The following is a 25,505-nucleotide window of genomic DNA, read 5'->3' as shown; positions in this document are numbered from 1 at the left end:
GCTTCAGCCTTTCTTGGTTATTGCTTAAAAATACCTTGCTACCATACAACATTTTCAGAGAAGCAAGGCAAATGCTATTCAGGACTTCCTTTTGAGCACAGTGTGACTGACTCACTGCTTTGGGGCTTTCTAACCGAATCAGACTGGATTCTACCATTGGAGATCTCAGAGCTTACCCTCCTTTCTGGTTAGTTGCAGAGTTCAGAAATATTCATGCAAAAGTTCCTGGAACTTAAAGAATCCGAGAGAGGGGATCCAGTACTTCAGAGACAGTATTTGCCCTCGAGAATTTTATTTGAGAGTATGTTCAGTAGATTCTGTTGACTTTAACATTATGGATTTATATGTTTATTAGACAACTGTTAGAAACCTGGTGGTCACAGGCAAATACCTATAAGAACATTTTCAAATATCCCTCCTAGAAGGACAGCTGAAGGAGAAGAGGAAACATAAATTATTCACCCTGGGACACTTGACTGGACTAGATTTCAGTATTGGGGCAACAAGTGTCTTAGATAGGCCTTCTTTTCATTAGAAAATAGTAAAGAAAAGTTACCATGTTTATCAGCAGTTGGACCTGGGATAACAGAAAGCCAGTTCATTCTTCATTTTGAGTGGTTTTCCCACTCTCCAGAGCAGTGAGGTTGAAGAAGGGTGTGTGTAAAAGAATTACATATTTCTGTAAGTGTAATGATCCCACTTCTCACCTATATTGTTACAAACACTTTTCTTCTTCACGGAACATACAGGCACAAACGTTTAAATATTAGTCACCCAGAATTCCCAGCTGCTGAGCAGTGAAAGTTTATATTCTGCCAGCATATCAGACTCTACAATGAGTCTGATTTTGGTTTAATTCCTTTCTACTGTGTAGTCATTTGATGAGCTGCAGATGGAAATTTAAGCCAAAGCCATAACATTTCAGCTAATACTTTTTATGCTGCTGTAAGAATTTGTTATCATGTCAATTTAAGGGAGTTGAAATCTTTTTCAAGAAGCATTCAAATCTGTTTTAAGAGCTTTTATCAACTCTAATTTGATATACCACTCTGACTGCCTCTGCTGTTCTTAATCAATTGCAAAGTGCAAAGTAGTTTAGCAGTGGAAGACAGCTTTGAAATTTCCAGAATTTCTCAGCTAATGCCATGGGCACAACATTATGGAAATATACAATTATATCTCCATTAAAATTTCTTGCCTAAGTTGAATAGACACCAGGCCGACTTCTTTGAGTTTAGACTTAAACAGGTAAATATGTATTTTGGCAGCCATGAAAAGGATAGGGTGTTAGATTAACCAGGGCAATACTTGAGTAAAATTCCATTTGAATGTTATATTTATGTAGGATTTAGCAAATCAAGAAAATGGTTTATTACATAAGGGTCAAATCAATGACATGCTTCAGTTGTTTAAATACAAGATTGGGTTTTTTCTTCCCTGCTTTTCTGTTATTTTTCTGTGTGTGACCTTGTCTCCTTTTCCCACTTCCTTATGTGAAAGGAACAAACACGCCACCTTGCCTCTACCTGTTTAATGTGAAGGGTTTTGAATACCTCCCCTGAAAAATGAGGTTTGTGTAAACATCATAATATATGCCAGTTATTTCTCCTAAACCACTAGAGTCAAACTGAACAAGGTTGAGTTGTACATTATTGAACTTGACTGATAAGTAGAGTCGGATATCTGTCTTTCTAAGCTTGATCAGTTTCTTGGACTCGTCTGCTTTTGAGTATTCTGAATAAGAAATAGGTGTCCCGCTAGGCAGCCTATCAGGTTCTTTCTATTGTTATTTTTTACAGTGAAGTCACTGTGTATCTAACTCAGTGAATTTGAACAGGGTTGTCTGCAATCTGAAGCGCTGGCCTTCTTGATAGGGAGACAAGCATTTCTTCCTTCACAGTGAGATATGGTGTTTGTAGAAATTGCCGGCATTCTGGAAGCTTTGTAGCATATGATCATATGGTCAAAGGATACTCTTTTAGGTTTTGGTAGATATTATGTTTCAGGTAAGCCGTGTAGAAATAAAGAAGGCCATAAGGATGCAAGATAGTATGTTAAAAAAATCTGTCTGAAACACTGTTTGGTTTGTTAAACCATCCTATCTTTACTTTATGTCCACAACTAGGTGGAAAGCTCTTGTTGATAGCTTTAAAGATTTTTTTTTAATGTTTCTTATTTATTTTTGAGAGACAGGGAGAGACAGCATGAGCAGGGAGGGCCAGAGGGAGAGGGAGATACAGAATCTGTAGCAGCTCCAGGCTCTGAGCTGTCAGCACAGAACCCGATGCAGGGGCTCGAACCCACGAACCGTGAGATCCTGACCTGAGCCGAAACCAGATGCTTAACCGACTGAGCCACCCAGGCGCCCCTAACTTTAAAGATTTTTAGGGGTTCCTGGAAGCATCCAAATTTGGCTCAGGTCATGATCTCATGGTTTGTGAGTTTGAGCCCCACATCGAGCTCTGTGCTGACAGCTCAGAGCTTGGAGCCTGCTTCACATTCTGCCTCCTCCCTGTCAGCCCCTCCCTCACTCATGTTCTCTCTCTCTCTCTCTCTCTCTCTCTCTCTCTCTCTCAAAAAAAAAGAATAAACATTAAAAAAAATTGTAAACAAAGATTGAATACTAAGATTGCTTTATTTTTGTGTGTGTGTGGTTTTTTTTTTATTTATTTATTTTTGAGAGACAGAGACAGTGTGAGCAGGGGAGGGTCAGAGAGAGAGGGAGGCACAGAATCCGAAGCAGGCTCCAGGCTCTGAGCTAGCTGTCAGCACAGAGCCCAATGCAGGGTTCGAACCCACGAACCATGAGATCATGACCTGAGCCGAAGCCGGACGCTTAACCGACTGAGCCACCCAGGCACCCCTAAGATTGCTTTATTTTTTTTCTTTTATAGTTTATTGTCAAGTTGGTTTCCAAATAACACTCAGTGCTCTTCCCCACAAGTGCCCACCTTCATGCCCATCACCCCTTTCCCCCTCTCCCCCATCCCCATCAGCCTTCAGTTTGTCCTCAGTATTTAAGAGTCTCTTATGGTTTGCCTCCCTCCCTCTCCTTAACTATTTTTCCCCTTACCCATCCCCATGGTCCTCTGTTAAGTTTTTTCTGTTCCACATATGAGTGAAAACATATGGTATCTGTCCTTCTCCGCCTGACTTACTTCACTTAGTATGACACCCTTGAGTTCCATCCATGTTGCCACAAATAGCCAGATTTCATTCTTTCTCATTGCCATGTAGTACTCCATTGTGTATATATACCACATCTTCTTGATCCACTCATCAGGTGATGGACATTTAGGCTCTTTCCATGATTTGGCTATTGTTGAAAGTGCTGCTATGAACATTGGGGTACATGTGCCCCTATGCATCAGCACTTCTGTATCCCTTGGGTAGATCCCCAGAAGTGCTATTGCTGGGTCATAGGGGAGTTCTGATAGTTTTTTGAGGAACCTCCACTGTTCTCCAGAGCAGTTGTATCAGTTTACATCCCCACCAACAGTATAGGAGGGTACCCGTTTCTTCACATCCTCGCCAGCATCTATAATTTCCTGATTTGTTCATGTTAGCCACTCTGACTGGAATGAGGTTGTATAAGATGCTTTAAAAAATAATTTTAAAATTAAAAAAATGTTGCTCTAAGTGAATAGATCACCTATGACTTTAGCAAATTATAAGGAGTTATTAAAATGTATAAGTACAAACACCAACTAGAAGACAATTTGCAGTTATATTTTCAAAAGAAAACACTCAGCTTTCCAATATTTAGTTTTTGAAAACCATATTTTTAATGAACCTTCCCTAAAAATGAGGCCTTGCTGTTGATGACTATATGGTCTCCACAATACTATCACTTGTACTATCTCAGCATCCCCAAAAGTAACCTTCTGCTTTTCTAATGAGTATGTTAGCTTCCTAGGGAAGTTTCAAGAGAAGCCAAGCCCTGTGTTGGGCCACACTGGGTGTTTTGTTTCACTTTCCTCATGGTTGATGGTGGCCCTAAGTCCTGTTCTCACCTTTTCTTCCAGGCTGAGAGTTGTGCAGAGACGACCTGCCCTCTATTTTATTTGACTGAATACAATCGCAAGAAAATAGGAAAGTGAGAAAAATTTTAGTATTCCTGCTGACTTCTGCATTCCATTTATAACTACCCCCCAGTTTTTATCGTGATGGGGAAGCTAATCCTAGTTTATGCTAATTGAGATACCAAGATTGAAGGTGTTTGAAAACCTGGCCAAATTTTTGATTGGAAAAAAAAATTTTTTTAACAATGTTAAAGAACTGAATTTTAAGAAAGGTCAAAATTAGGAATGAGAATGAAGATTCTACTACATTTTAAATACCCAAAAATCTGTTTTAACTTAGCTTCTTCATATATGTAATATATTATATATAATATAATATATATAAATTATATATAATAAGCTTTATCTTATTAACCATTTTGTTAGTGGCTTCAATGCTTACTGTCATTTTCCTAGAAGAGCAAAGGAGTTGAAATTCAAATTATTACCTTTTGAAATTAGTCAGCCCCTCTACTTTAAAAAGGAAAAGAAATATAAGTTGGAAATAATTGAGTGTAGGATTCTGATCAGGGACTTTTATCCCTGAACCCTCCTAAATCCCTCCCGTCACTAATCACAATACAGTAACATGCCTGCTGCTCACAGGTATAATAGTATAGTGAATCCATAGAACTTTTTCTTGCCATCTAGTATGCTTTTGCCATAAATACTAGACTAACTTCATAAGGGCTTAAAGAATAAAGACTTTCAATGAGCTTATCTAACCCACAGACTGCAGATGGGAGGGTTCCGAGTGGATTTAGAAGCTCAAGGACTCAGACCATCCAGTCTTTAGGCTGTCACTGCATGGCCACAGATGGCCACCTCTGTTCCAAACATCTTTGCTTTACTTAAGAGTTCAGGAGGGAGGGAGTTTAGGTTAGGTCTGTCTTCTGGTGAAAAGGAGATAATTTTGCCAAAGACGCCAGCAAACTTCCTCTTGCACTCCTGATAGGAAAATTGGGTGATACACCAGTCCTGGCAAAGTTGGCTTAAACAAACCATGATATGTGCTCTAGGACTGGTGTGGGGCCACTTTCTATTAAGACAACAGACTGCTACCTGCTACCTGAGCAAAATAGAACTTACTACCAAGGCAGAAGGGTAGGCAACAATAGAAACTGCCATAAAGCAGATTCATATGGTAGTAGGTTACTATTAATAAAACTCCCCACTTTTTTTATACAACATTGCATTAAGCACAGCATAATAGCTAATATTTATAAGGCCTTCTGAAGTGTCAGGTGCTATATTAAATAATTCACATGCATCATTTCCTCTAATCTTCACTATGACCCTCTTTTACACTTACTATTTGTGGTGACAGAGCCAGGAATCAGACATAGCATCTAGGTAAAATGCTAAACTATGCTACCTCTCATCATCCTTTGCAAGATAAGGAAATTGATTAGGTGAAACTGATGAAACTCAGGTAGGAGCAGAAGGATATTGACATGTAATCCCTGCTAAGTTATTACAGTGGTATTTGTCAAAAAGCAGTGGCAGAGTTGAGCGTTCCCAAATAATTCTATATCTGTCTGTCTCTGGTGTCAGAAAAAAATAACGCTTCTTGATGTTTTTCTTATGCTTATAAGAATGTTGTGAGGTTTTTTTAAGTTTATTTACTTATATTGAGAGAGAGAGAGAGAGAGAGAGAGAGAGGGAGGGAGGGAGGGAGGGAGGGAGAATCTCAAGCAGGCTCCTCACTGTCAGTGCAGAGCCCAAATGTGGGCTCGAACTCACAAACTGTGAGATCATGATCTGAGTCACAGTCAAGGGTCGGGTGCTTCACCCATTGAGCTACTCAGGTGCCCCCAGAGTCTCTGTTCTTACTGGCTGCTGGCAGGAACCATTCCCAACTCCCTCCTGTGTTCATTTCCCCCAGGATGTCTGAAAGAGGCTCACTTATTCTCAGCCTTCAGTACAAGCTTGCAACCATGATTCAAATTGCTCGGGGAATTTCTGGAATGTATTTTCTTCCTGAAAATAGGAGAAATGCATCTTTTGCCACTCTCCTTGACCTTCTGCTTCCAGCCTTTGGACACAATTTGAGTAGACAGCAGAAAAAAACTTTGAATTCTAATACCCTGAAATGACTTTTAGCTGAACATGAGTCACGTTCCTGCTCTTAAGGAGAAGATTGTCTGAGAAAAAGACCTACAGAAATCTATAATTACAATAAAATATAACCAGTAATCAACCCCCTGAAAGATGAATTGTATATATGAGTAAGAGTGACTATTGTTTGTACATAAAAATTATTCATTGACCCCTAAGGCTAGATCTTCCCTACTATTTTCATATATTGCTTACAGTTATCTCCAAAGCTGAATCTCTTCTCACCAGCCTGGTAAAACTATGGCTTTATCTCTCTCCCCCAGGTCCCTTATTCTGCCCAGATTCCTCATCATAGATGTAGAATTTCATTATCAGTCAGTCCCAGGCAAGAAACTGGAGTTCTCTTCAGCCCTTCTTTATTGTTCATGAAAACATTGCTAAAACTTGTCATGCTTTCTTTCCCAAATGACATCTCCCCCCTCTGAACCTCTGTCACCATCACGGCCGCCAAGGCCTGGTTCCAGGTGTCCATCACGAGGAGCATCCCATCTGGAGCATACAACTCCCCCCAGCCCATCTCTCTGCTGCCACCACCTTTCTGGGACAGTCTGGTCCTTGCCACTGCTTTGAGCACTGATCTCACCTTTCCTTTGTAATGGTGTGTTGGCACTGATTGTGAGATATCTATATGTAGGGATCATGCAACAAACACTTTTGATGTTCATACTTGCAAACACATTGAATAGTTAAAATGTCATCATGAACTGAAAGTGCATCTGAATTCATTTTATAGGTCCTATCTATCCAAACTTTTGGTTTTGGTAGGCTTAAGAGTTCTATGGAATGCAAAACCGGACTTGATCCCTGACCTGCAGTCTGTAATCGCAGTCACGGGCCAGGAGTGGGATGAGAGTATTTGTTGTCATGCTAGAATAGATTGCTCTGTTTCTTTTTTATGCTGGTGAGACTGAAAAAGCCTGGATTTGGTAGGCATGCTGCAGAAATTAAGGGAAGGCTGCCTACAGTTAAGGAAAAGACCAAAAGTTAGGTATGATTATGCGGTAAAGGGAGCTCAGGCAGAGGATCTAACTAGTCATGAAGTGTACACACTCCAGCAATGGAAGACCCACTCATCAATTCTCAAGTGTCCCTCATACACAGAATAACAGCCATCAAACTGGTGTAATGAGCTCATTAAATATCAGATTGTTCTGCCAGACAAGGCCCTTGTTTTAAGGAGTGACTAAGAGACTGTCACTTCTTGGGCCAGGAGGATGAAAACGTTCTTTGGGCTCCGGGAGAAGGATAGACATAAATTGTTGGTACTGTCCCTAGGACATCCCTCCCCATTTCAGTCTGCATCTTACTGGGCTATGTTTCATATTGAAAGATGACTACTCAGCTGATTTATTCAGCTCAGGGTTTTCATGAAGTTTCTGCGATTAACCTTCACAAGAGAGAGAAGGTTAGCAGAAGGTTTTTTATGGACAGCATGAATTCAGTGTCAAAGACCTATCCAAGCCCAATGGTGCTGGACTTGGCAGAGTCATCTGAACCCAGAGCTTGAGAGCAAGTTTCTGTCTCCTCCACTTTCCTCAAGAAATGGTTGGAAAGTTAGGTTAACCAAGCCTGGAAGAGTCAGCCAGGAGAATCATCCCACTTGGGTTATTTGCTTTTTTTTTTCCTTGCTGAACAGAGAAGTGAATCACACTCTTCACTGAGCCATGCAGCAGAGGGAAATGATGCAACATTGGTCACATGGCACAAAGAAGAAAGGTCCATTATGCAAACCTAGTTCTTCATTGTGCCCTGGTGTAAGAAGTTAAATACTCACACTGGAAAGATGCACAAAGCTGGGGTTCTTAAATCGGAATCCTTCTCTACTTGGAGATGGAGGAGCTGCGATTTACTTTTTGTCTTTTCTTTATTCTTCTGCCTTTTTGACCACCAGATTCACTAATTTTCACTTTTAGTGAAAATAATTTCACTACTTATTCACTAATAGTATCAAATATGGAAAGAATTTAATTGAGCTTGTTTTATTTCCTTTTTCCATATGATTTTGGAATTTATGAACATACATTTTGCCTCAGCCACTTACTTGCTATGTGACCTTGGGTAAGTTACTTAAACTCATCCCCTAAAAAGGTATGAGCTGTCATATATGTCTTTATAAATACACCTATAGAGTCACAACAAATAAGTTGATGTCTATGAAGTGTTTAGTATACAGCCTCAATATTGCAATTGCTCAGTAAATGGTAGCCATTTTTATTAGTTTACCTATTTCATGCTTGTTTCAATTCCTCTATGACTTGCTGCTTGTATCTGGTTTGCTTGTTGCCAAGACAGAATGACCAGGAACTGAATGAAGAGTCCTGTGGTTCTCTGTGACATCTTCCTGGCTTGGCAATCTGGTCTTTACCAGTTGGTATAGTGGACATTTTGGTAGAAAGGTGTGGTTTTGGAACTTCAGAAAATGAACCATCTGAAGCTATCCAAGGTGAAATATGTTTCTTTCAAATTCAGAGTTGTGTAGAGTGATAACGTAGCAGGGTGGTGGTATATGCTATGGTTGCAGCATTTTCTGTGTCGTGTGAATTAAATCTTAAGCATATGTTTTTTGTACCTGAGCCAAACTCCTCTCCCCAGTATGATGAATTCAAGTGTCCCCTTTTGAGCAACGTTTTCTCTCACTGCCCCACTTCCCCTATGCTTTCTACACTCTTCCATTGTTGCAACAGTGACGTTGTGTAACTGTGCTTTGCCTGTCTAGGTCCCCCCACCCCCACCCCAGGCTAAAAAATCAATCATCCTGTCATTGTCATATTCCCTAGCACATTTCAGGGCACATTGGCTGTTGTTAATAAATTGTTAAATGTTAATGGACTGGATAAAAGAACCTGAATAGGTGTGGGTTTAGGGACAAATTTGGCTGGCCTTTATCTCATCTATCAGTAGACCAGCCCCTAGCAAGCAAGACCAGATGTTTTGTATTTTGGAGTCTTATTTCAAACAGTAACTTAACATCTACACTTGGCTGGAAAGTCCCTTTCCTTGTGTGAGACCCTCACCTATTTTCTTGAAGTAAATTCAACACATTCAAATGTACCACTGTGTTCACAGAACTCTGGGAAGATGTGTCCATGAAATTCAAAATGAAGTTAGAGTAAAATAATTGATTTATGTAGTGATCAGCCAATGAGAGAAAACATTTCTGTGCTAGATTGCCTTTGTTTTTATCTTTTTTTTATTTGAGAAAGAGGGTTGTGTGTGAGAGCAGGGAGAGTAGCAGAGGGAGAGAGAGAAAGAGAGAGAGAGAGAGAGAGAGAGAGAGAGAGAGAGAGAGAGAGAGAGAGAGAGAAAGGAAGGAGAGAATCTTAAGCAGACTCCATGCTCAGCGCAGAGCCTGATACAGGGCTTGATCCCATGATCCTGGGATCATGACCTGAGCCAAAATCAAAAGTCAGACACTCAACCAACTGAGCTACCTAGGTGTCCCTGTGCTATTTTTACAAGAATTTTTATTGAAGTGTAGTTGGCATACAATGTCACCTTAGCTTCATGAATACAACGTAGTGATTCAAGAACTCGGTACATCATGCTGTGCTCACCCCTGTGTAGCTCCCATCAGTCACCATACAACATTATTACGGTACCACTGGCTCTATCCCCTACGTTGTGCCTTTCATCCCCATGACTTATTCATTCCACAACTGGGAACCTGTATCTCCCATTCCTCTTTATCACACATTTTACGCACACCCCTCTTTTTTTTTTTTTACATCCATTAACACTGCCAAAGATTGATCTCTGTAAAAATATTAACTTATATTTGTCTAAATGTCACTTAAGTTGCATGGATTTAATTTAAATTGACTTTTTCCAAATTAGAGGGAAACTGTTATTGGTGAAATCTACTGAATTAATATAGTTTTTACTGACCAATGTCTTTTCCCATATGAGAGCTGCTGCTGTTTCATATCTGAAGAAACTGATTGCCTTTACTAGAGAAAAGTCTGAACCCAAAGATTTTCTCACGACAGTTGAGGTGATGTACTCAAAGCATGAGCCCCAATTGAACAAGCTTGAATAAGTTCTAGGAAGTCCCTGAGTATGAATTAGCAACCTCCCCTTCCTTCTTATAAATTATTAAATGCCTATTTGTGTAGGGCACCATGGTAGAGAGAATGCACTGTGGTTCAGCAGACCCTGCTCTTCCATGGGCCTTCCAGTTAACGACTACCTGCTTTGATAAAAGAGAAGAAAGAAGCAAGCTCTGGAGAAAACAAATATGTTGATCAAATACATGTTGCACCCGTGCCAGCCATTGTACCTGGACTTAGGGAGACTGACATACAGAATCAAGAAGAGGAAGTGATTCATCATTTTAAGTGGGAGGGAAGAGGCTAGGACGAGTTCCAAGAGGCTGTGACATTTGAACTTGAAAGAATGCTACAGAGAGGAGGGGAAGCGGCAGATGGAAGAGCATCAGTGCATGCAGGGAGGTGTCGAAATGGCCAGTTCAGGCTGTGACAGCTAGATTCCAGGGTCCCTGTCAGCAAGTGACAGGTGGTACATAAGTTGCGTCAAATCATAAACAATTGCAGGACCTGCTGAAGGCTCTGGGCTTCATCCTGAAAGCACTGGTTTGTACATAGGGAGCAACAAGGTCAGATCCCAGCTCACTCTTTTTTTTTAAGTATTTTTTTCACAATGGAGTACTACATGGCAATGAGAAAGAATGAAATACGGCCATTTGTAGGAAAGTGGATGGATCTTGAGGGTGTCATGCTAAGCGAAATGAGTCAGGCAGAGAAGGACAGAAACCATATGTTTGCACTCATAGGTCTAACAGGAAAGCAGGAGAAACCTAATGGAGGACCTGGGGGAGGGGAAGAGGGAAAGAGAGTTGGGGAGAGAGAGGGACGCAAAACTTGAGAGACTATTGAATACTGAAAATGAACTGAGGGTTGAAGGGGGAGGGGGAGGGGGGAAAAGAGGTGGTGGTGATGGAGGAGGGCACTTGTGGGGAAGAGCACTGGGTGTTGTATGGAAACCAATTTGACAATAAACTATTTAATAATAAAAAAAAAGAACCAAAAAAATAATAAAGTATTTTTTTAAGTTTAGTTATTTATTTTGAGAGAGACAGAGCATGAGTGGGGGGAGGGACAGACAGAGGGAGGGAGAAAGAATCCCAAGCATGTCCACACTGCCAGTACAGAGTCTGATGCAGGGCTCAAACTCTCGAAATGATGAGATCACGAACTGAGCTGAAACCAAGAGTCTGACACTTAACCAACTGGTCCACCCAGGTGCCCAGATCCCAGCTCACTCTTGGAGTCCTAGCTAAAACTGGAGGTAGGGAGAGTCACTGCAGGGATAATCCAACAAAGAGATGACAAGGACTCAAATTAAGGTGGCAACAGGTGTGTTGGAGAGGAGGGAGCCATTTCAAATTATTTGCTGGAGGTAGAATTGCCAGGATTTGGTTTCTATGCTAGATTCAGTCTGTGCTTTAATGTATGATAAAAACACGTATGATTATGTAGCTCATGCAAGCTGCTCAAAGAGAAAGAGACAGAAGCAATTACCCAAGGTACAGTGTTTTGAAATTATATGTTGAATAGAAAGTGTGTTCTTTAAATAGAATATTTGTGTTGAGGGTGAAAGGGGATGGAAGCGTTATCTCTTGACAATACTCATTTGATTTACTGCACCAAGGTAACACAGAGATGTGCGCAGCAGATGTGTAGAGCCTCTGTTGAATTTGTTTCATGGTTATTCCCAGGTTACAAATTGACAGGCTTGGTTTTGTTTTGTTTTTTAATAAGCTATACAATTTAGATGACCAAATGACCTTGAATCCCTTGAATGTACAATTCAGCACATAATGAATGCCACACAGCCTGCTGGAGTACGTTGGGACAGTGTTGGAGTGTCAGTTCATCTGAGTTTTCTAATGCAACTTATACTTCTGAAGTCTCCCAGGGAAATGTGCTATGATTTTCACAGGAAACCAGTGCATCATGAAGGGTCCCAGCATTGGCCCTTCTTAAGAAACAAGGTTCAAGATGATCTCTGTTAGCTGCTTTTGATTGTATGCCTAGCCATACATGTTTTGCTCCTGCCATAATAGACAAGAATTATCAATTGTTTAACTTTCTTTGACTCTCTAGGGAGAGCAGTGTGTTTTCTGGGGCCATGTACTCTTGCATAAATCCTTCTAGGAGGAAGTTTCTCCCAGTCCTAAGCAAGTTGATGATGACAGTTTTCTATGCTTATATGCCAGTTCAAACTCCATCCCATTAAGCTGGTTAATCAGATTCTCACAATGCCTCCTTCCCTGCCCTTACATGATGAAACTTCTGGAAGTTATGTTAACTTTTATGGGGTGCCAGGGCATGATGGTAACTCTCTCACAATACCACAGAGTGCTCTGGTAACAATAAGTAATGGCATGTGGTATATCATCACTTAAGAAAGTAAGGCAGACATGCACCTAACTTGATTATAAAAACCTATACTAGGGGCGCCTGGGTAGTTCAGTCAGCTAAGCATCTGACTCTTGATCTCATCTCAGGTCATGATCTCACAGTTCATGTGTTTAAGTCCCACGTCTCCACACTGCCTGCATACAGCCTGTTGGGATTCTCTCTCTCTCTCTCTCTCTCTCTCTCTCTCTCTCTCTCTCTCTCTCTCTCCCCCTCCCTTTCTCTCTCTCTCTGTGCCCTTCCCCCACTTGTGCTTACACAAACTCTCTCTCAAAATAAATAAATAAAAATTATTTAAAAACCTATACTATCTTGAGGCGCCTGAGTGGCTTAGTCAGTTAAGCATCCGACTTTGGCTCAGGGCATGATCTCACAGTTTGTGGGTTCAAGCCCTGCATCAGGTGCTGTGCTGACAGCTCAGAGCCTGGAGCCTGCTTTGGATTCTGTGTGTGTCTCTCTCTCTGCCCCCTTCTTCACTCATGCTCTGTTTCTATCTCAATAATAAATAAACATGAAAAAAATTTTTTAAAAAACCTATACTATCTTGTGTACTCTCAATCCTCTGAATGAATATTGCAAAATAATGAACTTAAAATTAATTTATAATTATATATCCACCACACAGTACTTCAGGAGACAGGTCAGCATGTCAACAAACTCCACAAAGGCTACTTAATAATGAAGATTATTCCCATAGAGGAATCTACTTGAATATAGTTGCGAGCAGAGATAATAATTCAAGCCAAGAGGTTATGCAGTAATAAAACTCCATTTGTATATTTACATCTTTAAATGTTTCCATCTCCTTCTAATTTGGGAGCTCAAAGTTATTGCATCCCAGGATGTAATTGGGTGAGGAAAATAACTGTTTCCCTCTTATTTGGTTAAGAGAGGTTTTGCAGCCCAAGTGGAATTTTTAAAAGTTCTTTGAAAGAGAAGATGGGTCAGCAGGATTGGGAAGAGAAGGGATGTCAAGCAGTTCAAAGTGGAAGAAGCAAAGGAAAAGAGTGGCTTGGTGGCTGGCCCGAGCAGATGGAAGGGAATTTCAGAACTGTCTGTTGGAATGAGAAAGAAACTCACTAAAAACTCATAAGCACATTTGCCAGTTTCACTTTCTATTTAAATATTGAGCCCATTTTCCCCAGCACTTGAATTCCTGCTGAATTTTCAGGTGGATATTAACTCCACGACCCTAAACTACATGCACGTGTTGGAATGAGTCTATAAATCAAAACAGTGGTGTGCCTGTTTGGCTAATGGGAGTCTGTATTATGAAGTCACAATCTCTTATACAGCAGCACCAGGTTTCTTTCCCACAGAGATGTGGTTTTAAAAAATTAAAAATTTGGGCACCTGGGTGGCTCAGTTAAGTGTCCAGCTCATGACTTCAGTTCAGGTCATGATCTCATGGTTTATGGGATTGAGCCCCAGTTCAGACTTAAGTAATAGCACAGAACCTGCTTGGGATTCTCTCTCTCTCTCCTCTCTCTCTCTCTCCTCTCCCTCCCTCTCCCTCTCTCTCCCCCACCCCTCAGAATAAATAAATAAATTCTCAAAACTTCTTTAAAAATTAAATTTAAAATGTAAACAAGTCATTGAGAACCCACTGTATGAAAAACACTGGGTGAATTGCAGAGACCAAAGAGACAGGCAAGATGGAAATCCATTAGATATTTAGTAAGGACAATGATGGCAATATAGGAGCTATTACATATCAGTGTGGGGTTAATTGTAATGTGGATGATAATCATGCTAAAGGGTTATTAATATGTTTAAAAATCTGTTCCCCAGTCAGTTTTATATTTTGGTTTTATATGGATTTGGGTGCCATGTGGAAGTATCTAATATCAGAGAGATCTTTTATGGTGTTTTTGCTTCTCAACTTCTAGGAAGCAATCTGGTATAGTAGGAAGAGCACAAGATTATGGGCCAAAAAAGGCTGTATTTGAGTCCTTTGCTCTAGCATTTATTGGGTCTGCAACCTTAGACAAGTTAATTTAATTTTCTCAGCTGTCAAGTGGGGATGAAGTTAATCACCTCTCAGTCCTACCCAACCTGATACTTTTTAAAGTGATTAGTGAATGTTGGCTTATTAAATCAAAAAACCAATATTTTTTTATCACTTATTTGTGAACATGTCTGACTACTGGTATTTACTAGTACTCATGAATATGCAACACTGTGGCTTTTCTTAATGGCTTTCCATGTTTATTCACAAAACATTTTCCCCATATATCTGTCTTATAAAGCAATAATTGTCTTGAGAACAGCATATACAATAGAAATATAATGCAAGACACATGCAATATTAAGTTATAGTGGCCACATTAAACCAAGCCTTAAAAATCTGAAATTAATTTTGATGAAAATTTTGCCTCAATCTGTATATCTAAAATATATATTTTATATTTTTATGTAGATTTATATATAGATATAAATATATTATCATTTCAGTATGTAATCAGCATAAAGTTGTTAGTAAGTATTTTACATTGGGGGGAATACTTCAAAATTTATTGCTTATTTTATACCACCAGCATATCTAAGTTTGGATATCAAATTGGTCAAAATATTTGTTTCTATTTTGATTTCATAAAACTTATGCTTAAATACAGCCTCCCATATGCAATTCTTACAAACATACCTAACTTTTTTTCAATAACTGAATCAAGCCTCAGGTTTTAAATTTTAATTTAAACAAATTAAAATTCAGTAACTTACATGCTCCGGCCACACTTCAAGGACTTTATAGCTCTCTGTGGCCAGGATGAAACAGCACAAGTAAAACTGTCTTGAATTGTTTTTTAGTAAGATCTTAGAGTTTTAGGCATTTTATCATTTCATAATATAATCTAAAGACATTCTAAACTTGTACTTCAGTTTGGATGTTGTCTACTACTGATTGTGCTTAGTAGTGATGTCTGACCCCCAGCTTATTCTGCCTGTTAGATTTAGGAGATCTCCTTTAAATGAAACTCTCTAGATTAGCCTATATAATGTCTAGTGACCTCTAAAATGCTGCAGGAAAATTGCTGTTTTGCCATAGTATAAGTCTGAATTTATCATATGAAGAGTCTGAATCTTAGGCTGCGTGACTTGCCCAAGGTCTCACGGCTAGAAGTGCGGCAGAGACAGCCCTTAAACATGGACTTATGGGTCTATGCTGCCTTGGAGTCTATATTTTGCTTCATTTAGGTGCAGGTGGGTTCCTGATGCACTGCTTTAGACAGTGTCTTACTTGAAGGAGGACCCTTGGTTGGGCCATAATTTTTGGTTCTCAAAAAAATTAATAACCCAAAATACAAGGAAAATGCATTGTAGACTGAGTTGCCTGAAAGAGTCCCTCTTTGGCAGAGCAAGGTTATGGAGACAGAAGTGGTGGGGAAAGAGGATTCCTTAGTAGTAGAAAGCTATGTGCCTTTTCCCCACTCCTACCCTGCACTTGTAAAGGCAAAATTTAACTTGGCAGAAAAACAATTATAGCCTCCAAAATAGTGGTATTCTTACTACATACATTTCTATGTATAAATTTCTCTTTTGGAAATTTCTCTTTGCCTCTAAATAAAACCAGTATATATGATTCATAAGCATTGAATGGAAATGGACATGGGATATTTAGCTGCATGGGTCCCTAACATTCAGTGTAGCCTGTTCTTAGACAGTTAGATTCTTTCTTTTAATCTGAAAGATACTTTTTTTATTTAAATTCTAGTTAGTTAACCTACAGTGCAGTATTGGTTTCAAGACTAAAATTCAGTGATTCATCACTTACATGTAATATTCAGTGCTCATCACAAGTGTCCTCCTTAATCCCCATCACCCGCCTAGCCCATCCCCCACCCACTCTCTCCATCCACCCTGTTTGTTCTCTATTATTAAGAGTCTCTTACTGTTTGTTACCCTCTCTTTCTCCCACTTCCTCTATGTTCATATGCTTTTTTTGTTAAATTCCACATATGACTGCAATTGTATGGTATTTGTCTTTTCCTTCCTGACTTATTTTGCTTAGCATAATGCACTCTAGCTCCATCCACATCATTGCAAATGGCAAAATTTCATTCTTTTTGATGGCTGTATATACAATAGACTATTGCATGTGATATATATATATATATATATGTATGTATACCACATCTTATTTATTCATTCATCAGTCAGTGGACACTTGGGCTCTTTCCATGGTTTGGCTATTGCTGATAATAATGCTGCTATAAACTTTGGGTGTATGTACCCCTTCGAATCCGTATGCTTCTATCCTTTGGTTAAATACCTAGTGGTGCGATTGCTGGATCGTAGGGTAGTTCTATTTTTCACTCTTTGAGGAGCTACCAGACACTGTTGGATTCTATACACTTTCCAAAAAGGCTATGAGCTTATCTCCTGAGCTCTTGGCATTAACTGTGTCACTAGAGTTTATATACTTTATAGAAAAGGTTCATGGCTTAAGCCAATCTTTAAATTCAGAAATTGTGTGTCAAAGGATGCTCTCTTTGATGCAAGTAGTTTTTTACTCTCATTCTAATTATACTTTCCTGACCTTCAGTGAATGAGCCAATCAGAACTGAGCTCCCCCAATCAGGTTTATTGTATTAAGTATTTAGATGTTTAGGATGAAAATATGAAAATCCTTCAGAAGTTTTCACCCTTCGTTGACACCACATCCTTTGGCACACATGCCACCCCCACTTTCTTTTTTTTATTCTGGGACACTATTCAGAAATGTCTTTAAGGACTATTAATGGATTCCAGGAGGTTTACTCTAAGGTGAATGGCATTGCCCTGCCTTTGTGCTTTGCTGGCATCGTCATTAATTGTGTGAATGCTTTTAAGAAATTTTGCATCCATCAAGTGATCATTTATTACATCTTGCCCTTTGATCCTGTGCATCCCCTTTGCGGAGGGCTTAAACATTAAATAAGCCTGCTTGAGTTGTGTGCGAAGGGAAGTCAGACTTGGAGTGAGAACTTGTGTTAGTCTGTGTATAAAGTACTTGGATTTTGGACTGACATCTATTTGGGGCAGAGAAAAGGAATCTAGGAGGCTGTTTTAAGGTAAGAAACAAAATAAAGACAGAATAAGCAAACCCTAAGATTTTTTAGGCTTACTTCCTGATGCTTCATTATGTTGGAAGTTGTAGGTTTGAGGGTACCAGCTTGATAGCTCTTCAGACAGTAACTATTTTAAACTTTCCTCTGCATTCCTCTGTCTAGGGAGGCAGGTACATGATTCTCAATTATCATTTATTATATATTCCCAGAGGGCATCAGTAGCTTTCACACCTGGCTGCACTTCAGAATCACTTACAGAGCCTTTAAAAAAGACAGATTCTAGCCTCATCAGAGGCTGAGTTTCTACAGGTCTTTTTTGACCTATAATATAATCTGTACTTTGTATAGAGCTCTCCAGCTTTGGGTAATTTCTGGGCTTTGGTCACGCCCATCCTCCCACCCCAAGTAAATGAGTTAAATTCAGGAAGCAAGATCAACACAATAGTTGTCCAAAATAGTATAATTTAAAGACTTGTAGGCAGGGGAAAGATCCAGTTGGGGATTATGATTACAGAATAGGGGGATGTTTGTTAACCTATTTAATGGAAGTCATGAGAGAAACTTTCTGGAGAAAACGCATTTAGAGTAAGAACATGTAACCTGCAAGTTCTTTCACATCCCATTCACATAGAATCCCTTCCGATTCTCCTCCCCAAGGCTGCGTTTAAGTCCACTGGGTGATTTATAAGAGAATGGGTGACACATGGAGGCTGAAAGGAGCCTCTACCTAGGTCCAGACAGTCTGTACCCAGTGAGCCTCACACGCCTCTTGGTGGATCACTACTGCTTTAACAGTGGCGTGGTTCCAGAGGCACCTGTGCCAAGACAAGCTGGTATTTTCCTAGAGGTCTTCCTGGTAAAGATTTTCAGGTTGCTTTTGTTTGTCGCATATGTCTCGAGGCAATGACATGCTTGGCACAACTACCTTTAACTAGAAGCCTCTTTGATAGCCACTACTTCCAAGCACAATGACACATTGTCTTGTAGGAGTTCTCTGATCTTAGTATGGTTCCTACAGGGAAGAGGCAAGGCTGAAGGTGATGTTTGCTTATGTTGTACTTAATTCCTATGTTGTACTTGATTCCTACCTTAAGACAGCCTCAGAGGTTTTTTTGTCTCTGAAAGAATTATTAATACAGATGAACGGATATGTTCTATACTACGTTATGTCATGGAAAAATAGTGAAAAGATATAATCCTTTGACACTGGCATCTACAGGTAACTGCCATATTTCTGTGACCATACTTTAACACTTGTATTTACTAAGTTTCCAGAAAGACTAATAGGTACGTTACTATGCATATAAAATATAACCACTTTATTACTGAAGTGTCTGATTAACTATATCACAAACTAGTTCTATAGCTTCAGTGAAAAATATTGTATTTATAAGACCAATAATTTAAAAAAAAAACAAGATTCCTGATCAGCTTAAGTTTCTTATCACTTTAAGGTTTTGCGTAATATAGGCAGTGTTAAATATGATCATTTTTAAGTGCTGACTTTTTCTTCAAGTTGGAAAAAAATTTCTTGGTTGGTATCTAAAGGATAGTTCCTGCTTCCCATAAGCAAGTAGTGTGCTTTGACATTGACCTTAAGGAAGGTGAATAGCCTGGGAGGCTACATTGAATGAGAGAGGTTATATGATCTAACCTTCACGCTGATAAAGTAGCTACTAGTCAGCCAGGAGCCTGAGGACAATCTTGCCTGAAGCGGTGAGGTTAACCACAGACACCAGGAGCTTCCCTTCCACTTCTAAGCTTGTGAGGGTAGATGTATTGGGCTTGGACTTCCATTTGCCCTTAAAAATATTTGCGGTCATGCTACCAGGCCACCCAGAAGCAGAGAGGAAATTTTTATGAACATTAGATGAACTGTTAAAGTAAGAATTTAATTTAGATTTGAGGGTTATTATGGATCTATCAATTAAACATGCCCATAATCCAGTTTATTTATTAAATTTAGATTATATTAATATGGTTTAAAATGCATGACATTTATTTAGCATCATTAGAGAACAAATGATCTCTGAGCCAACTTCTCCCAGTCATGAAGCTTAACCCTTGAAGTGTCAAAACATTTTAGCTTAATAATTTTAATAGCATTCATTCTATTAATTACCTTAGTATTGTCTATATTATATTCATGTCTGTGGGATGCTAACATAATTTAACCATGTCTAAATGAATTCAGATCATCACATGTATTAAATATTAATGATTCTATAATATATGGCTACCTTTGGAGCTCCTAAAATGTTAAGGGTCAACTGTTTATACTAAATTATCTTTAGGTTCTTATCCTTCATAAGTTTTATGTCTGCTTTTTGTTTTTTCTGCTTTTTCTATTACTATCAGCCATCAGCTGACAACTGTCACTTACTCAACTGTCAACATGCCCATCCATAATTGTTGCTTTTAATCTAACATAAGTTGGGGGAGGGGATTGAGGGGGGGAATAGTGTCCAGAATAAAAGAAATAAGCTCTGTGTGGAGATGGAAGGGGTGAGGTGGGAACTCACTGTCAAAGACTCTGAGCTTTAATAGAAGGACTTCTTGCCATCTGTTTTAACTATAAAGACACCTTTGATTATTCATTAATTCAACCTTTACTAGGCCCTAGGGACCGAAAGATGAGAACAATGTGGTTCATGTTCTTAGGATGCTCCCCAAACCAGTAAGTGCCCGGCTACCACAGAAGGATGAATAGACTGTGGAGGGCATTGAATAAGACTGTAATCTCTGGCATTCAGCTGGGTTTTGAATACGTGAAATTTCTGGGTTAAAAAAAAGTAGTAGATTTTCTGGGGACTGCTCTTAAATGTATACAAAGGCAAATACACTAAGGTTACTGCAGCTTAGAAGTTCCAATTCGTGTCAAGGAAAGTACTGGAATAAAAATTAATAAATTCAGTGACCCTGGGAGTCTGACAAACCTCCATCTGAATGACCTTGGGCATTTTTATTTTTATTCCTTTCCATCGACTCTGAAACCGAGACGTTAATGCCTCCTGTAGAAGGTTGCTGTGAGGGCCAAATGAAATGTTACATGAAAAGTGCCCAATGGAGTATCTGAGTCCAGTTCAGTACCCCATTGATATTCTCTTGCCTGCCTGTGTGGTTTTTTGGTTTTCTTGTTTGTTTGTTTTTTCACTTCCCTTAGATGTTTTTTGGTAAGGGGTATCTATAAAGAGTGAAAGATAAAATGACAAATGCTTCTTTTCATATTTCTATGAGGCTGTTTTGAGTCATGTTCTTTTAATTGAATGACAGTCCCATCATTTGAAAGGCTGGTCTAATAATAGCACCAGAGATTCAAAGCTGACAAAGTGCAAATTTTCAGTCAAGTCTTGATTCCAATTTAGATGTGGAAAGAACAGAGTTGAAAAAGAATCCTTGTTACTCAAAACACAGATACCTTCATAGGCACACTATCATATTATAATTGTTTGGACCCCTTTTAGTAAGAAAAATAAACCAATGCCACTTGTGCACATCTGTCAACTCCTTAAAAAAGGTTGTAAACCTGTGAATACGTAAGACTCAGTGGCACCATGGGGCATCTTTGCTCGCATTTAGCTTGCCTGAATCACTTGTGTTCTTTTGGGTAGTTTGGACATTTTTCCCCTTCCTGTAAAATGCTTCAGTTCATCAGTGAATTCCCCATACTATGCTGTTTTGTGATTCCAACCTATATTGCTAAAACCTTCAGTGACCCTGAGTAAATCAAGAATAGAAAACAACTTGGGTTTCGTGCCCTTTGTGGCTGTGTCAGTGAAGAAAGAGATTTTCACTGACCCTCATTAAATTCTTCTGTCAGAAATAATGCCCATTGAAAGATCAATTAGTTACACTTTTATTTTGTTTTCAAGTAACTTTATATTTTCCTTCCTAGTCTCTTCACTGGTCTAAACCTTTTTCTTTTTGGAAGTGAAATACCTAATATTCACCAATATTGGTTCCTTCTTGGTCTTCTAAATTAAGGCTGATTTAGGGTGTGCTTTCAAATAATCTGACAGTAGAATTAAACCCAATCACTTTTCTTTACTAGTTGTATCAACAGATGTTCAGCGTTTCATTTTTCCTTAAGGGTGTATGGTTTCTCACTGACTCTTGGCTTCAATTAGGGATTCTCTGCTATTGGTTTTGTCTGTAAGAATTTAAGCTGTTTAAAGCTGTTTGTACTTGTGGCCAAGAGCTCCTAGTTCCCAAAGCAACGGTTTATCACCCACCCCGTGTTATCTTGGCTCTTACGTGTCTTCGGTCACAGGAACCCAGCAGCACCTGCGGGTTAGATCTGTGGGTAACGCTTGTGTTCGGTATGCGCGGCCTGTTTATGACAAGCCGTGTGGGTCGGGCTCATGTTCCTGGAGGGCTCTGAGCAGCTTTACTAATCTGTCAGCATAGTATGTTCTCGTGGATAAATATAGACATACGGGCACTCTGTGAGTTGTAGGGCACCGTCATACTGTGCAGCTAAAAATTGTCCCGTTGGTATGAAGAGTCTGCCCTGGACGGAAGGCCTGTTTTAGTTTGTCTTCTACTGTAGGTCTTTAGCACCTGACTAAAAATACACCTTGGGCCAAAAATAAGAGAGTTCTACCTTGTGGCTGAGACACTTACGGTGCCAGCGAGCAACAGGACCATGGAGTCCGTCATTATGTTTTTTTGCTTGGGAACATAGTCTGTGTAGCAGTTCCAGACTGTTCCTTTGGGTTCCTTTTCAGGCTCATGGAGATTACAACAGCTTGTTGGAGACGATCCTGTGTGATCAGCTTCATAAAAGGGCTTGGTAGGTATGCAAGGCTGTTAGCATGTATGGTGTGGATCATTGTTAAGTGCTAAATGTAGGGAAGATTCTCCTGAAGGTTTCGATGGATGGGGGCAGAGTGGGGCGGGGAGCAACTGCATCTGCATGTGGAGATTTACTTATGAGGTCACTGTTCTGAGGCAGGAATAATGCTTTTCAAGTTTCTGTTTGGGGTTGCAGTATTTCAGAGGTAATTTTTGTATAGAAGTCTATGGAACGGCGAGCTGTGATGTAATGGAATTTTTCTGTGCACTGAAGTTTCACTAAAAGATTCAGTACGACTATCTGTGCCGCAAAATTGCAATCTGAAAAATAGCTTAGGGGGCATTTGGAAGATAGTTAATACCATTGCATTTTATATTACAACGGAAGTAGGAATTGTGCTTGATTTCTTCTAAATATTAATGTTGTAAATGCTCAATTATTTTGTTAAAAGCACTGAAATAAACCTGAAGCAGTTTTTCCTTTGCTTTTGGCTTAGCCTTCTCCAACATGCACAAATGAAATGTTTTCTCCTATCATGTGTGAATTTAAAAAAAAAGGATACCCTGGGTAAACCAACATTAAATGGGTCCAAATTGCATGATTCTGCTTTTCCTTTATCAGAGTAATAGCCTGGTTACATCAGTTCTAGCATAACCTTGTAGCAATATTGTACAAGAGTTCAGAAAAATTAATGAGAGGAAACTTCCATGACACAAAGTTAATTACATGCATCTTGGATATCGACCATTTAACTTTCAATTTAATTAAGGTAGGAAAAGTTAATTTGTAAATGGTAAAGGCACAACATATTGCTCTAATAAAGGAAAAGCATTTTGTTTATTAATGATTTGGGAGATTTAATTACTTGTTAATTATTCTTTTGTACTATCTTTAGTGAAACTATTAGATATTTACATATGATACTATTCTGTTTATAGGAACAAAGTCTCTATTAGTCATTAATTTACTCCTTTGTGGTTTATCAAAGCTGAGTGTGTGTTAGGGACCTTTATTTTGTCCCTCTCAAGAGATTTTTTTTTATGTATAACAAGTATACAAGTTAAATGATAAAACTTACAGTTTTGTGTATTTGGAAAAAATGCTGTATCATAATAGGGCATATGTGAACTACTTAGTATTTTTGTTGTTTGAGATCTCTTGTAAACGTCACTGACCCGCAGCGTGTTTCCACTGAATGGACCACTCCCTTGATCTGGCAGCCATCTTAACTCCTTTTTCACTCACTGCCTTTCTTACTCCCAATATATGATAAGTCATCAGTACCAACAAACATGTTTCTGTGAATTCTTAGATTTATCACCATCTTTGATTATGAACTTCTGGTAGGCACGTCTCAGGTGAATTTTATGTAGTCATTGTACATGTCCATAGTTATTTAGGAATCTAATGAAACCTAGAGTCTTTTATTTAATGAGCTGGCATCAAAATAAATAAGTTCACATGAACCAGGAATTTAATAAATGGTTTGCCGTTTGACAAAGTAAAAAGCTACAAAGGATTTCACCTATTGAGTGAACTGATTTAACAATTGCTGATTGAGTTTCTACTGTGTACCCTGCACCGGCTGTTCCTCCTTCACTGTAGATGTCAGAAATGTGTCTTATGTTAATCATGTGTATTATATAATGCGGATGCATGACATCTATATCATACATATGTCTATGCATATTATTGTATCTGTATATATTTTATAGTAGAATGCACATCGGAATGTGTATTGTACCTGTGTGTATGTGTTTTATAATATAATATGCATTAACAAAGACATAAGTAGGTCCTTCAGGTCACTGCCTCCATCACATACTCTAAAAGGGGATCCTGCAGGGGAATAGCTGAAGTTCTGCTTTCTGACATTTATTTGTCAAAATAAGGCGGCTTCTGGCTTTGCTCTTCAGTGGCCATCCCTGCACATCCAGTCGGCACTGTCCTCATTGTTCATTTAGGTCCCATCCCAGTATAATGCTCACACTTACATAGTTGCGAAAACTTCCGTTCAGTAGCTGTTCTTTTCTTTCCCTTGATGCCTGGCTTCAATACCCTTCCAATAAAATGGCTCAGGAAGGTGGGCTTGTCCTTTGGGTAGGCTTGAGTCTAATGCCCAGAAAATGGTCTGCAAATGACTGCTCTTCCCACAGGCTCTGTAGGCTTTTTGACCATGACCCACAGAAAAAAAAACAACAAAGAAAACCCCACAGTTTGCATTATGACCCAAAACACACACACAGCATACATACCTGTAGATGCAGACAGAGACTGAAAACACAACTTTTGTGAAATAGTGCCTACTTAACCTCACTCTGCAGGGTGCCATCACCCTGCTATTTTCTCTTCTAGGGTTTTCTATTCTATTTCATTGAAATCATCCTGGTTAGCACCTCGTAAATAGATTTCATGATCGAGTAGCGGGTCACAACCTGCACTTTGACAAACTGCTCTAAAGATTCCCTAACCAGGCATTCTCAGTACGCCAATAGTCAAGTTCTCCACCGAAATGACAGGCTGTCATCCGTGATACTATATTCTACTCCTGGGCAGATTGGTGCTTTATTTGTCAGCATCTTGCTTGATTGCAGAAATAGTTCTTTCAATAGACTTAATGTGAATCTTGGGTTGAATGTCGAGTTTCTAAGCTGGAGACAATTTGTGACCTTATATATCTTAGCTCTTTCTTACTCCTTAATGCAGCAAATATTTATTGAGTAATGGGTATTAAGCTAGAAGGCGAGGTTACAGAAGGAATCAAACAAATTCTTGCCCTTGTTGCACTGTAGTGCAGTGGGGAGACAGGTAGAAAACAAGTATACAGTGTGTCATCATATATCATCAGGAGGTCAATGCCCTGCAGGAGAGCAGAGCTGGGTAAAGGGCAAGAGGGTAGTACCATGGGATGGCTGGCCAGAACAGCCTCAAAACCAGAAGGAAGTGAGAAACCGTCAAATGCCCTCCTCCCCTCCCCCCACATGAATTCTTACAACCCCATTGCCCCCATTCTCCTCAGCCTTGAGGCCTCCTCTGACTGTATCTA

At 39.4% G+C, this 25,505-nt stretch overlaps 1 protein-coding gene and 1 long non-coding RNA gene across 2 annotated transcripts in view; one reads left to right on the top strand and one right to left on the bottom strand.

Moving 5' to 3' along the window:
• LOC115289582 overlaps positions 1-24,611 on the bottom strand; it is a 29,273-nt gene extending 4,662 nt beyond the window's left edge. Inside the window, exon 1 of the long non-coding RNA XR_003907694.1 lies at positions 24,454-24,611. This is a non-coding gene — a long non-coding RNA (uncharacterized LOC115289582). The remainder of the gene's footprint in view (positions 1-24,453) is intronic.
• The window catches only part of FRY (FRY microtubule binding protein), a 261,360-nt gene that overhangs the window by 7,409 nt on the left and 228,446 nt on the right, over positions 1-25,505 (top strand). The gene's annotated exons all lie outside the window — the stretch shown is intronic.

The sequence above is a fragment of the Suricata suricatta genome, chromosome 4 (genome assembly GCF_006229205.1).
Source record: "Suricata suricatta isolate VVHF042 chromosome 4, meerkat_22Aug2017_6uvM2_HiC, whole genome shotgun sequence".
NCBI classification, from domain to species: Eukaryota; Metazoa; Chordata; class Mammalia; order Carnivora; family Herpestidae; genus Suricata; species Suricata suricatta.
This window is presented reverse-complemented; position numbering and strand designations above follow the sequence as displayed.